The sequence below is a fragment of the Anguilla rostrata genome, chromosome 2, assembly GCF_018555375.3.
Source record: "Anguilla rostrata isolate EN2019 chromosome 2, ASM1855537v3, whole genome shotgun sequence".
Lineage (NCBI taxonomy): Eukaryota > Metazoa > Chordata > Actinopteri > Anguilliformes > Anguillidae > Anguilla > Anguilla rostrata.
In genome coordinates, this window is record NC_057934.1 from 27,700,306 (window position 1) to 27,715,053 (window position 14,748).

A 14,748-nucleotide genomic window follows, 5' to 3' on the forward strand; every position below is an offset into this window, starting at 1 on the left:
TTTCAGTTCATCTTTCCCTCAATCCTGACTAGTCCACCCAGTTCCTGCCACTGAAAAACGTCCCCACAGCATGATGCTGTCACCACCCTGCTGTACCATAGGGATGGCATTGGCCAGGTGATGAGTGGTGCCCGGCTTCCTCCAGACGTGATGCTTAGCATTGTGGCGAAAGAGTTTAATCTTGGTTTCATCAGACCAGAGAGTCTTGTTTATCATAGTCTGAGAGTCCTTTAGGTGCCTTTTGGCAAACTACAAGCCGGCTGTCATGTGCCTTTTACTGAGGAGTGGCTTCCGTCTGGCCACTCGACCATAATTAGCCTGATTGGTGGAGTGCTGCAGAAATGGTTGTCCTTCTGGAACGTTCTCCCATCTCCACCGAGGAACTCTGGAGTTCTGTCAGAGTGGCCATCGGGTTCTTTCCAAATCATGTCCAATCAATTGAATTTTGAGTATCATAGTATCATAATAGACCCTGTACAGTCAAAATCATGATTTTAAAATGCTTATATTGTGACCAAAGACTATAAGGTTACTTACACATTGATTTAAAAAGTATTTCATACATGCATGTAATGAATTTGATTTTTTTTCCTAAAAACTATACAATATCGACATTGCTGCCTGGCGGCGGAGTAATTGGTGGTTTTGAGACCAAATTTGTGACGTCGCGAATGTTTCTAATTTGCATTGACCAACGTGTGGTGGCCAAAACACTCACCCAGTATGAATATTTATGTAGTGTGCGCTCCCAAGTTCAAAGTCAGTTGAACGGACCGGTTCCGGTAAGCATCCGTTCGGGCTAGATGACGTTCTGCTATTAATCAAATCTACAAACTATGTTACCGTTAACCTCATCTCCCCAATTTACTTGCTGTCTGGCTATCGATAATTTTGCTAATGTAGGAATGAGCTGTACTTATCTTGTGTAAATATAGCTAACGTCAGCTGGCAAGTGTAACGTTACTTTATTCTACAGACTGTTATAACGTTACTGCCGCAAAAAAACCAATCGATAATGTTTTGTGCTAACTTAGGTTATCCTATAACGTTAGGGTCCTATATTGTAGTCTGTAAGCGATGGGCTCATACATATACGGCTCAATATTTCTAATGCTGTTATTGCTGTACTCGTTATCCATTATTACGGTCGTATGATAACTAGCTAACGTTAGCTAACAACTGACGTTACGTGGAATGAGCGCTGATCCAGGTCAGTGGGAGTGAGCGGTCTGGGCTGTCAATCAAAAGTGAATGCATAAATAATTAGGACAGAACTGACATGCCCAGCCAGTCCTTAACCTCTTAGCGCACAGCCCCTAGTGGTGGGCACGCCCGCGTGCCTAAATTACTAAACTCAAACATTCGGTGCTACTGCAACCAAAGTGTGAGATGAAAACAGAAACGCGTTGTTTCCGTTTCATTAGTAGACGATACATGACAACTATGCCGAAAACGGAGTTTCGCAGCCCCACCATTGTCGCTCCCGTCGTTCATTTAACACACACCCCCTCCCTGCAGTCTCATCTAAAAAACACCCCCCACCCTTGACATAATGGACAATATTGTCTATCTTGGCATTCATAAAAATATTCTTTCACCACTAAAAAATCGTATTCCGTCATAGCAACAAGATAAACCCGACAATAGCCCTAAGATATGCCTATACAGCAGTGAAAACGCTGCTCACTGAATAACGAAATAAACGAGAAAAAGTTTTTATAAAATGATACCATGTCATTCTACAGTCAATATCTGGGACTAAATATTGAATAAATATAAAACCTTACTGTTGGTTTTACGTGTAGAGATGTCCATTTTGAGACTGCGTGGTCATATATTGTCTTGGACAATCCGTTTGGGAAATATAGGCGCATCTGTGACGCCTGGGTATCTTCCAAAATAGCTGTGCGTAACACCACACCTGTTGTTTACGGCGTCGTCGCCCTTTCTAGTACAGTCTGACTAGATTTACAATTCATTTACTTGGTAGGCGAGAGTATAAGCTTTCTAACGATGTATAACATGTCTAATTCTGCTTTCGGAATAGCGTTTTATAGGTCAGCGTAACAGAAAATATTCTTAGCATAGCATTCACTTACGCAATCACACTCTGTTAGCAGACAAATACGATGCACCTAACGAAACATGTTCAAGGATATTTCGTAATTTCTTGGAAAATACTATTATTATTGAGGACTTCTGAACATAGCTAAGCCATATGTTTGCTGATAGACCTAGCTGACATCGTTTTCTGGAGCAAAACAGAAGCGAATAGAACAATATAATTGATACTGTCTCTCTGTCTCTATCTACTGAACATAGAGGAGATTTCACCATTGCTATGTAAGTATTATCGTTCAAAATATTCGGTTATATACGTTCTTTTGAAATTGAGTATTTTTAAATAGGTTAGTGGTGTTATATAATGTAAATATTTCACACTGTAATGTAAGCGTTAGACGGAAGTGTAAGTTTTTGTGAAGCATGCAACAGTGATGACGTCAGAGCTGGAACATTGCCAAAACGTGGTGGACGGGTGAAAATTGTTTTCATGTTGTCTCATCCCCATACAATAAAACATACGAGAGTACAGAGTATAGAAATACACACGAGTTAATTATTACACATTTAGGTACTGTACCGCATTGTGTGACAATGTTTTTGCATTATTTTTTTAATCTGATAGCAATGTTTCATCTTAAACCCTCATAAGGGGCTCATTTATATGCTTTATAATGGACAAAAAACATTTTATGTTATGAGAGATTTTGGATATGTTTCTGGACACCTAGCTATTTTAGACCACTGTACTGACTGAAAGCTTGTAATTCCCATTTGAAAATTATGCAACAGTGATTTTCTTGAGTCAAAACAGTTGATTTGTAGTGAAATACATGGATATGTTATGATTTACAGCAATGCATAATTTAGACATTTTGGATAGATTTGGAGATGCTGGGTACACTGCTTAGTTTTTGCTTCATACATCTATAGTAGTTCTACATATCCACCCTTAGATTTTATGAACTTGTGGTCAAGAAGTTTTTGACCTAGCACATGTATAGTTTAACCTCCTGCATATATTCAATCTCGCAGTATTTCATTGCGAACTTAAAAAGTGCAAATTTATTTTGGATTTTTTGTCAAAACAATTGCATTTGTGGCACTTTATTTCTTCCAAAATTATGAATATAAACTAATCTGTGTTAGTATTGTAAATTGTACAAATGTCTTGCTTCATTTAAGCCATTTTTCAAGTCTCTGTGGTGTTCACGTCTGGAGTTATAAAGCTTTAAATAGGGTACCCCCTAAATGGGCAAGGATTGGCAAAATTTGGCTTGTGCCTTAAGAGGTTAATATAGAGTCTGCTATATTAAGAAATTCAGGTTTTACATCAAAGCAGGTTTTTTTATCTCTCCAAAGTCTAATAAGTAGAAAAAATACAAATATATATTGTAATTTAGTAACTAAAAGAACAATTTAAATGTAAGAAAAGGGAGGCTGCACAGGGACTTTAAGGGTCTCAATACTTATGTAAACGAGATATTTCAGTTTTTATTTTTAATAAATTTGCAAAAAATTCTAAAAACCTGTTTTCGCTTTGTCATTATGGGGTTTTGTGTGTAGATTGATAGAATAAAAATTAATTTAATACATTTTTGAATAAGACTGTAACGTACAAAAATGGGGAAAAAGTGAAGGGGTCTGAATACTTTCCGAAGGCACTGTATCCTGCAAACATTTATTTAAAGTAATGTAAATAACTATAATAACACGTTTCAAATCAGGCATAAAATCCCTATTGAAAACAATTCAGGATTGTATGGCTGTGGTTAGGAGCGCCCGCCACCCCACCTCCCCACTGAACTCCTCCCAAACGATCCAACCCATAAGTAAACAAAGACACGAGACATACGCAAACAGTATCCCCGATGCTCAACAGCACTAAACGCAATTCATAAAATTTACACAAAGATCTCACAATTCTGTGACATTCCGATTTATGAGCAAATTTCGCCTTTTAACTCAGATTCTGTCTGAGATTTTCACAAAACGGGAAATATGGTGCCCTACATATTAGGAGTGGAGGGAGATGCCACTATTTGTAGTTCATCCAACGAAACGATTTATATTTGTATTCAAATAAAAACGGAAGTGGGCATGGTGTAAACCGGAAATGGGTTGAGTTTAACACTGAAGCTCACAGAAGCTGTACAAATCAATTATAAACTAAAAAAACGATTTTATAATTAAAAAAAAAATCTTCAATATCTTTATATTGTTTGCTATGAACTCAAAATGAAATAAAAAAACCACAGAATGTAAGGCTAACATGTTTTGTTGTTTTTTGTTTGTAATACTTGTTCTGTATGATTTGCATTAGCTTGTGTAAATTAAAGAAAAAAAACAAGGCTCCAGAGTGCGACCATTTTGGTCGCACATGCAACCCAAAATCTGTCAAGTGCGACTAAACATTTTCATTGGTCGCACCGGTGCGCCTGACATTTAGCAGGTCTGTCTCTGTGTGTGTATGTGTGTAGCGTCATTTATTTTCCCCGCCCGCATTCTGCAAAGACCCACCCCTACTGTGCCTATAATTGGCTCTGACCCTGATATTATTATTTGCTGAATTCGGGTAGGGAAAAAAATAAGGTGTGTATTAGTGATGCGCGGATCGCAGTTATATCCGCGGACACCGCGGTTAATCTGCAGATCGGGCGGGCCGAGTCATAAAAATTAACATTCTGATTAATAGCGGATGGGTGAAATAATACATCATTAGTGAGGAAAATATTAATTACATTCTCTAAAATGTGAACATATTTTAAGCTTCATTTTTCGTCAGGCACGAATTAGCAGACTAGACTCTCCTTGCGCCAATTGCGGCGTCCACTTGTCTTAAGCAGCAATGGAGGCAAAAAAGATCCGAGAGAAAATTAAAAAAGGAGAATTAAAAACAAAAAAAAGTAAGGGCAGAAAAGTTCAGTGTGGGAGCGATTTGAATACTTAACCATGACGAGTCAAGTGCTGGGTATGCTGCAAAATAATGAGAAATAACAGTAATGTGTGATCGGTGTGGGTCTCTAAATCGGAAAAAATAATTTGTTCGGGTGGGTGGCGGGTGGAAAATTTATGCGTACATGCAGATTCGGATGACGTCAGAGCCGAGCCGCGTATGTATGTGTGAAAACGCGCCCTGTACTCCTCCGGGAGCAGCGCACACTTTTGTTTGAGTTATTTCAGTTTGATTTATTAATTTGAGTTGGTCAAGCACTGTAACCATCAGCACTTTTTAAGTTTATTTTTTAAACAATTGAGGTTATTTCAATTCCTTATTTGTGCTGCACACCTTTATTCCTATAACCTTTAGCGCCTTCATTCCTGTTTACAATCATTTACATAATGTGTTATGAAATTACCAATGTGTATGGGAACTGACAAAAAAAGTAACGCTTAAAATGCATTATTGCCACGCCAAAAGGCGCGGTGAAACATTTTGGGTGCACCTAAATTATGTGCTGGTGCACCTAAATGAAAAGTTAGGCGCACCAGTGCAACCAATGTAAAAAGTTAGTCTGGAGCCCTGAAAAAAGCAAAAACCTTCCCTGGATGGAATACATCTTCTGCTATTATGCTCTTACTCGAACTTCCCCACGTTGTATTTTGTGAAGACAAGCTCCTGCACAAGAGCTGGGAGCAGTCTAGAGCAATGGGGGGAAACAAAATCTGCTATACTGAAAAGCTGCTTGGAAGAAAAACTTGTTGGGGACAGGTCAGATATTGTAGAACCATGGAAGCCAGTGCTGGATGTGTCATTAGTCGACAACCTGTGTCTGTATTGTTTTAACTCTAGAAAGGCCACGTTTTTCACTACCTACTACCGCCACGCTAATGTCCAGCCGCATCAGGCGTATCCTAGTTTCATAAAGATTACGAAGCCATTTATTGCTAAACAATTTTCTTTAAATAAAGGTCACAACTCAATCAATTTCAATGATTGTATTTCTAAGTTATAGTGGTTTTGTTACATATGATAGGGAAATGTATCAAGGCATATTACAGGAACACTGAGAAAGTGCTAAAATGTGCATGATGAAACACAAAATGGAAAAAGTAGTTAAAGAAATACAAAGTGCAATATTTTTAAGTCATATCTTCCATCATAACAAATTCAGTACCCTTCTCCCTCCCCTCTCCTTGGAGTGCGCTTTTACATAGCCTACTCTTATCAATTCCACAGACAACACACAGCTTTGCTGGTTTGCTGGGACCACATCTATACATTTTACACAGTTGTGATGTAGTTACGCTATTTAGTTTATTCAAAGTCTCATTTTCAATGAAAACCTGAAAATATGTTAGTGGCATTATCTCCACAAAGTCATCATATCTATAACTACAGCAGTGTTCCTCCCGCCCAAAAAGATTTCTCAGCATTTAGTTGTTTATTCTAAGGAACACACTATATTTTCAATGCACAGGCTGCCCCCCTCCCTCTTGTAGCTCGTAGCAGCCCCATGTGGAGCATGAACGCGAACATAATTTGGAGGACAGTTGTGCACCCATATCTGTGCCAGGTACCAAGTTTTTTCAAAATTAGTAAAATTTTGCCATTGTTTTGCATCGTTTCTTCAAAAGAAAGTGTCCTCTGCCCAAAGCATGACTGCAAAGTAAGACTGCAAAAGTCAACAGTTAACGTTAGGTTAGATAGGGGGAGTTAGCTAATAAAAATATTTAACTTTTTGCTATTGGCAGAGCTGAGTGTAGAAAAATTCCTCTTTAAAAAAGAAGGCTAGAGTAGGAGGGAGAAACTGCACCACAGGTAGGTTACCATAACATTACTGTTATAGTAACAGAGCTAACGTTAACAGTCAGCTAGCTTCTATTTTAATTCAAACTGATGAAAACCATTGTGGTGTCTAGGAATTGAAGCATATTATCAGGCACCAAACATTATGCTTAGAATTTTTGTGTGGTTATATATAGTGCGAAAGGTGCTGTACAGAATTAATTTTCATCGGTGGACAGGGGCAGTAAAAAAAGAAATCTGCACAACAATAGGGGCTTTAATATGTTGCAAATTTAATATAGCAATATTTTCAATTATAGATGATATTCAGTACAATTAGTGTGGTTGTTCTTGTGTTTGTGATTAGGGAAAAGCAGCAAGTGAGGATGCTGAGAGAAGCAGCAGGCCCAGCTGTGAGTGAGGAGACAGAGAGAAAGGGTGTGTAGTGACAGAGAGAGGCTGAGGGCTCAAGTGTACCACTGCCTGAAGCTGGTACAGGTGAGGATTTTCAGAACAGCATAGTTGCCAGTAACGTGAACTCTGGGGGTACAACACCCCCTCCCCCTAAACACACATAGGGAGTTGACCGTGCCAAATAGATTCTAAACCTGTGGGAAACACTGACTACAGCGTCCACAATTATTCATCCCCACCCTAAAGACTTGATCAGCTTCATTACACGATTTCAGTGAATGAATTTTGTGTGATTATGTGTGTGAAATTAGTTTTTATAAAGCTTGATTTGGAAATTTGTATCACGGCGCTGAATAGCTTGCCAGAATAAACAGAAACATGTTCGCACCTGGGTAAAAGCACCTGTTGTCTATTGCCTGGTGGGGGGTTGTGAAGAAAATGGCACAAACTGCCTGTATATCTTTACTGAGTCAATTTTTTCATTTTAAAAATGCAGTCATTTTAAGCCCAAATATTTAGGAAAGTCATAGAAGGATGATATAGCGTTAATGGCATCAGAGTAATTTAAATTTTGAAGTCCCCAAAGCCCAATGGCGTCACTCTGGTCTCTAGTGTTAAGGGAAACTCTCACTCGCTGTTTCTCTGTAGGTGTAATCTGTGTGTGTGTGTGTGTGTGTTTGTGTGTGTTTAATTGAAAAACTTGGTACTGACTTTGGAGCAAATCCCATCAAAAAGGTGGTGAAAAAAGATCAGAATCCAAATAATATTCAGGAGGAGAAAACATTAGAAAATAGCATATTATTAAAGTGTTATTCGGCACCATTTCTAGTAGATGTACAGAAAAAAAACAATGTAAGTTAGTAACAAACTAGATTTTTGTCATTTCTGTACAGTTTTACAGGAAATGATTTTGCCAATTAAGTACCTGAACTTTTACGTCTGGAACTTCATTGCAGCTGTTTGCTATCTGCTAACTCAAATAAACCTGTGAGGAATGCAGAAAAGTCTATCTATATTGATAACAGGAACAATGATTCTCTATGCCAAAGGTATGTTTCACTCAGACCCAAAGAGGCCTCTTAGGAGAAAATACAAACTACGCACTGAGCCTAAATCTCCCCTTTAGATTTGGGATCAGCAGCAGAGGCTGGCACTTCCCTCATTTCTCTCCTTTGCAACTGGTCCATGTCAGGTCGTAACTTAATTTTGAGGCTTAATTTCAAAAGAGATTGTACAATTGATGTAGTTTACCACAGTCTGCTTGAAGCCTACCTCGGTTGGAACCTCCATTAATGTCAGCAAGGTGAGGATTAATTGAAATATGTTTATTTTTCTGTACACAGCAATTTTAACTGTTAACAGCCTTGTTTGACGTACGGCACTCAAAATACCAAACACAAGCGTATCGACAGTTAAAACACCTCTTTTATCCAACATGTAAAACAAATTTCTTTGATTTAATTTGGTAATTATTATCAAAGATATCAATAATTTGTGAAATTGCCAAATTTGTTGATAGGCAGAGCAAACTGTTGGATCAACCTTTATCAAAATTTACAACTCACAACTAAATTAAAATTAAGAAATGTATTAAGTTACAACAAATATTCACATCCTACTACTATAATTGGAGAGCAGTAATTGGAGGGCGGTTTGTGTGTGTGTCTTTGTGTGTCCCACCATTCCTCCAATCCACATTCCTTCAATCCCTCCAAACTTGCCCCAAAAAAAGGTTCAGGGGGCCGGCCTTTGCATATGGTGTTTTTCATCATTTCAGTTAAATAAATACTTGGCAGTTTTACATTTTATTTTGGAATCCGGAACTGTCACCCGGAACTACTTTCCACCGTACCAACGGTAACAGTTACACCAGAGATGGTTTAGAACTGAAAATGCAGCAGAGGATCCATTAAAGAAAGCGTTTTTCTGAAGAACGTTTGCATCATGCCTAAAAATAAGCGCAAATCAGTCGGCAAGTCGTGATGCCAAACGCAAGAGATTGGCGCAAGGTAGCGAATCTCCAGAGTTCTGAAGGAAGTCTGAAGGAAAAAGGTTGCAGCGCCCAAAGGGCGCTTTGTTCTAGTCTAATCTAATGATGAGGTTTAATTACCATAAAACAATTCACAAAGGTTACATACAGTACGTGGGTAGTCACACAAGAAATGAATGAAAGAAGATATCAAACCACAGTTTATTTGTCCCAAAGTAATTCAAAATCCAAAAGACAGCAGAGTATTCCAAAAACCAGAGATGAAATGTAGAACACCAGACCTTGATGCAGGACTCAGATGCCCACTTCCGACTACATGTCAAAAACTTATCCTCCCCAAGTTGCCCAAAATGACCGCTAACTAAAAAAAAGCTGCATATTTTATGCAGACACACACTAACACACCTCCTCTGACACGCACGTGCAGACCTACACTGACACACACATCCACACCTCCAATGGCCACCCCCCCAGTTCCTGGTCTGCCTTATCTCCAGGATATGCTGGTTGTGCGCTTTGAAGCTTCCTATGGCTGAGAAAGGCCAAATGGTGAATTACATGTCCGACAAGTTGTAGTGTATTTTATGCGTGTGTCTTCACTGTGTTCAGCAGTTTGACGGTGGCATATGCCCCCTCCGCCCACACCACCACCCCCGTTCAAAATACAGGAATGACAGTACTACCTCTCCATTTATAAGTTCCAGTCAATATCTTATGATTGTATTACTAATGTGTTCAGTTATTGGGTGACCAGGCACTAGACCCCCCCCTCCCTTCCCCCTATCCCCCCCAATCAAGAACAGCCTAATAGACCAAAATTCCCCATGTACTCTAATGAATACCTTATGATTGTGTCACCATTCTATGTTGAAAACAATAGGGTCACATGTGTAGATTGGTGCACACATGCATGCAAGAAAATCCAGCAGCAGGCTGGACACTGCCCAGTGAAAAGAATGAGGACAAACACTGCAGTAATGCATATACAAACAATAGCTACTAATATGTTGTCTGCCTCTGCTATACTGATCACAAGAATAGGGACACCGAATAGGGACACATAGACACATATGATAACATACAATATGATTATTTGCGGAGTTAAAGAATAAAATAAGACACAGTTTAATATGTGTTTATGTTATCATCATATCTGAACTATAAATCTGAGTTTTAAAACTAGCACAACTGTGCCTTTGAGTATTCCTATTGGGAAGCATAATGACGAGTTCTGCTATCACTCAAGCCCAACACTGCATTTTTACAACATGTTCAGAAATTTGCACAAAACATAAAAATGTTCATTTTTCAACATATTCGTCATCAGAGGCCTCCTACCATAGACATGCATATTTAACTAGACAGGCTAGCACACCTTCAGCTAACCTTAGCTTGTGAAGTCCCAGAAGTAAGTCTGTACTGCGCACGCTGAGGGAAAAAAATCGAGGTGCAATTAAAATGAATGGGGAATATCAGACTTTTAAAGGCTAAATAAAACTTCCACAATGGTATGCCGAAACTTGATTAACCATCTTTATGTTTCATATGAAATGTAAATTGTAAATATTTCCCCAAAACTTCTGGACCAAAACGACCATTGTTTCACAAACTGCTACACTAATGACTTTTATGATCACAAAAAATTGACCGCTGAGGCTTTCTTTTGTAGTTAAACATTGGTTTTCTACATTAAATTCAATGGGCAAGCTCGTTTGCCCTCAAAATGAGCAGTAGAGGCTGTTTCCTGTTACTTCCTAGGTTTTACCACTGGGCCCCTCCTAGCCTCTCCAGTTCCTATGTACGCTCTATGCCTCCTACAACAAGAATATTTTTTTCAATTACATCAATGTCTGGGTCTCACAGAGTTAAATACAGAAAATGTCAGACATTTATGGCTGTATATGTTTACATGCTAGGTTTCCATGCATGTTATATGCATGTTATACCATTGGGATCTGGAAGATTTTTGCCAGTTGGTAGGTGTAAGCTTACTTAGATAACCTGCCCAATCACTGAACTTTAGTTGCTTTGCATAGCCTTGCTTTCTGACATTATTTTGCTGCCAAAATGTGCAAGCGTCTTTGTTTCACAACATTTGCAAGCATCTTTGTTTCACAAAATTTGCAGGGTTCTATAAAAGCCTCAGAGAGCTTCATCTACCCTGGATCTTTTGAGGCCTATATGCAGGCAGTCTATACTAGTCCAAGGCCAGAAATTCTCAGTCGTAGATCACGAAACTACTGACAACCACATTCTCAACATTATGATAGGAAGGTTTACAACGACTGTTTTTTATTATGTTCAATTATATGTACAACTACTTATATAAAATTCTTATTTTATTACAGTATTATTAATAGTTATCAAATCGTAGTCTATTCACCCATTTATTTCCAATAGCCAATGTTGGGAAGCATAACCAAACTACCACACTCTCAGAAAAAAAGGTACAAAAAGGTGCCTAAATAGGTACAATGCTTGTCACTGGGGTGGTACCCTATTGGTACATAGAATTGTACCCCTAGCCATGAGTTTAATAATTCATTAGTACCTTTTTAGCTGCGACCGCAGCTCTATAGCTCTGTCTGTCGGTCGGTTGGTCGGTCGGTTCACAAAAGTGTCCCACCCCGTAGCGGCCATATTTTTCGCCCCAGGAGGCTGAAATTTGGCATGGAGGTTGGTCATGACCGAAGGTAGAGCTGAGTAACTTTCAGGCCAATTGACCAAGAGGGGGCGTGGCGATGGGTGTGGCCTATCACAAGAAGTTGCATAATCCCGAATGGATTCACAGATTTGCACAAGATTTTGTAGAAAGGGTTGGTCATGAGCCAAAGAAGAGGCCACGTGTTTGTGTGAGGGTGTGTGCGTGGATGCATGCACACATGGATGCATGGACGTGTGCAGTCGCAGCTATTGCGGATTCGTGCTTGTTTTCTTGTAAACGGTACTAAATTAGTGCCCAAAGAACATTATTGTACCTTTCAGGGTACATTTGGGAAATCTGTTCCTTAAACAAAAATGTATCTCCACAGTACCGTCATGTGGCTACTTCACAATTAAATCAGTTAAACTGTCAGTAGAGGATGAACTGATTGCAGATACCACAAAACAAAACTCCCCAGCTTCACTTGTTGAATTTCAAATCAGGGATTTTTAGCTAAGTTTTCTAACTTATGTTGCAACTGTACATTTTAATTTTGTTTTTGTTTGTTACTTAAAAAATGAATTTATTAAATCCGGAAAGCACTTTTTTTTAAACAATGTGAAGCACTGTTACGCACGTCTATTAAAATAGTGTTTAAATTTTTTTTTTTTTTAGTTACTCTTGTCATGTTTACATATCAGGCACACAGTTACTGCAGGTCAAATAAGTAAAAATATATAATTTGATAACATTATACAACATAACAAAACGAATTCAGAAAAAATATAACAATAAAATACTAAAACGTGGGGAAATAAAACGGGTTTTATGAGGCCCTAGATATACCTAATAAAGTAGCCAGTTAGTGTATGTAGTATATATTGATACATAGATTTATTTTTTATAATAAAAATATAAAAACAGAAAAGGCAATTACAAGAAAATGTAGGCTATTACATGCAGGCTTACTGGCTTGAAATGAGAAGTCCTCTCACATTTGTATCATGCAACCAAAATGTTAGCTCAGTTGGACACCGTTAAACAGCGTTGAATGCGCATGTTTTCATGCAGCCTATAGATCATCAGTGCATGCCCATTTCAGTGTACCATCGGTTAGGTAATAAAACGGTATCTGTACGCATCCCTTGTTTTACTGATAAACGCTATTAGTGACAGTGCGAGCCCTGCGTAGCTCGTTTGCACAAACATAATAATTTTGAAATATAAGGATGACTTTACACAACCGGAATACTTTTCCCACTTTTTTTATTATGTTGAAGAGGAAACACGACACATCGTGTAATAAATCCATGCTCACGTAGGCACGCAATCACGAAACCCATTTGTCCTGGCAATTCAACAATCGCCTGCGCCACGAAATATTTGTATTTAGGTAAACGATGCAATATTAACTCATATACATTTAACTATGTTTTATTTTCAACACAACTTGCCAAAATAACACCAAATTCCAATTCTAACGTTTCCAGTTAACTTGCATGGTGAGTTGGCTCTTTTTAAAGGAACACAGAAAGCTAGCAAGACTTCTTGCTTACCGTTGTCTGCTTCAGGTAGTAGGGTAGAACAAACCTTAAAATAGTCGTATAAAACAAAGAAGCGATACAAAACGTGGCGAGATAACTAGACACGAAGGATTAAAATGTCGTATGATTGAAATCAATGTTTTATTCAGTGTCACAAAATAGCAAGTTCACTCACTGGCTGTTCGTCGAGCATATTGGTGTCTGCAAGAAATGACTGCTTCGTTAATAGAACGTGCGAAACCGATATCCGTCAGAACCCATTTTGGCTCTTTTCACATGAAGAAGGAATTGAATGTTGAGCCTTTTTTGCAACCAAAATGGACGCAATTTCCTATAAGTGCTGCGGCAACGAGTGCATATCCGGGACATGGCAGGCATAGCCAAAAGATTACTGAGTCAGGATCAGGCAGGGATTGACATTCCGCGTAGGCTCGTAAACTTCAGTGGTTACCAGAGGTATTGCAGCCTTTGGAGCCAAAAGCAAATTTCCGTTCAATACGACTTCACCAAGGCCAAATTATACTATATTATACGACAGAATATTGGGATGGCAGGTATGACATCCAGCCAAGTTACGCCTTGGCAGAGCATGCCCCATACCTATACAGCACCAAGAGTTTGGTACTTTTCAGGGTTCCCCACAGAAATAACCGCAACAGCCACAGACTTTCAGCTCTTAAAAACATTAATTTATGTAGATTCTGACCCCATTTCAATAGACAGAATTCATAAACAACTTTACATGTCGACACAATAAAGGCCAAAACAAAGGGGATTTTGCGTTTTCTCTTTCTTCTTTTTCCTGCCAAAAATGTTCCTAGCCCACAAAGAATGTCTCCCCATTGGACATTTTACTGACACCAGCCAATCTTTCACCTACACCAGCCAATCAAAAATGTCACATACACACGCAAAATGGACATATCCTTTTACCCAAGAAAATTTCCAGTCTCAGCAGAGCCTGTTTGTGGTTCAGTGGTAAATGTCATAGTCACAGGCTCAAATCCCCACCTGAAACAAACTTTTCATTTCTTACTCATGCTCATTAGGTCACTGTTAATTCTCTATTACTTCTCAACTGTTGCTTTTGCACCACATCTACCCCGTCTTTCACTGAACGTATAGACTACATTATGACATACTATCTACACATTCAGTTAACCGGCTACAATATAGCCAGGCCATATGAATAAAACTGGAGCTCAGCTGTGCTTACTGGCTTGTGTTCTTCTTTAAAACCACAGACACATTTGATCAAGAAAATTCACATCTGGAGCAGCTATGCGACGGTGGTGCACTGCTAAAAGTCAATGACTGGAAAGTGTAAGGTTGGATGATTGAATCCTGCCGCACCCCCAGGCAGATC

The 14,748-nt window shown here is 38.8% G+C and overlaps 1 protein-coding gene across 3 annotated transcripts in view; it reads right to left on the reverse strand.

Annotated features, from left to right (window-relative positions):
- The window catches only part of zbtb45 (zinc finger and BTB domain containing 45), a 40,702-nt gene extending 26,976 nt beyond the window's left edge, over nucleotides 1-13,726 (reverse strand). The window contains exon 1 of one of the 3 annotated variants that reach the window (XM_064321453.1): nucleotides 13,395-13,726. The gene's annotated coding sequence lies outside the window, so the exon portion shown is untranslated. The remainder of the gene's footprint in view (nucleotides 1-13,394) is intronic. The other 2 variants (XM_064321452.1, XM_064321451.1) reach the window with 2 other exon arrangements.
- Between the last annotated feature and the right edge of the window lie 1,022 nt (nucleotides 13,727-14,748).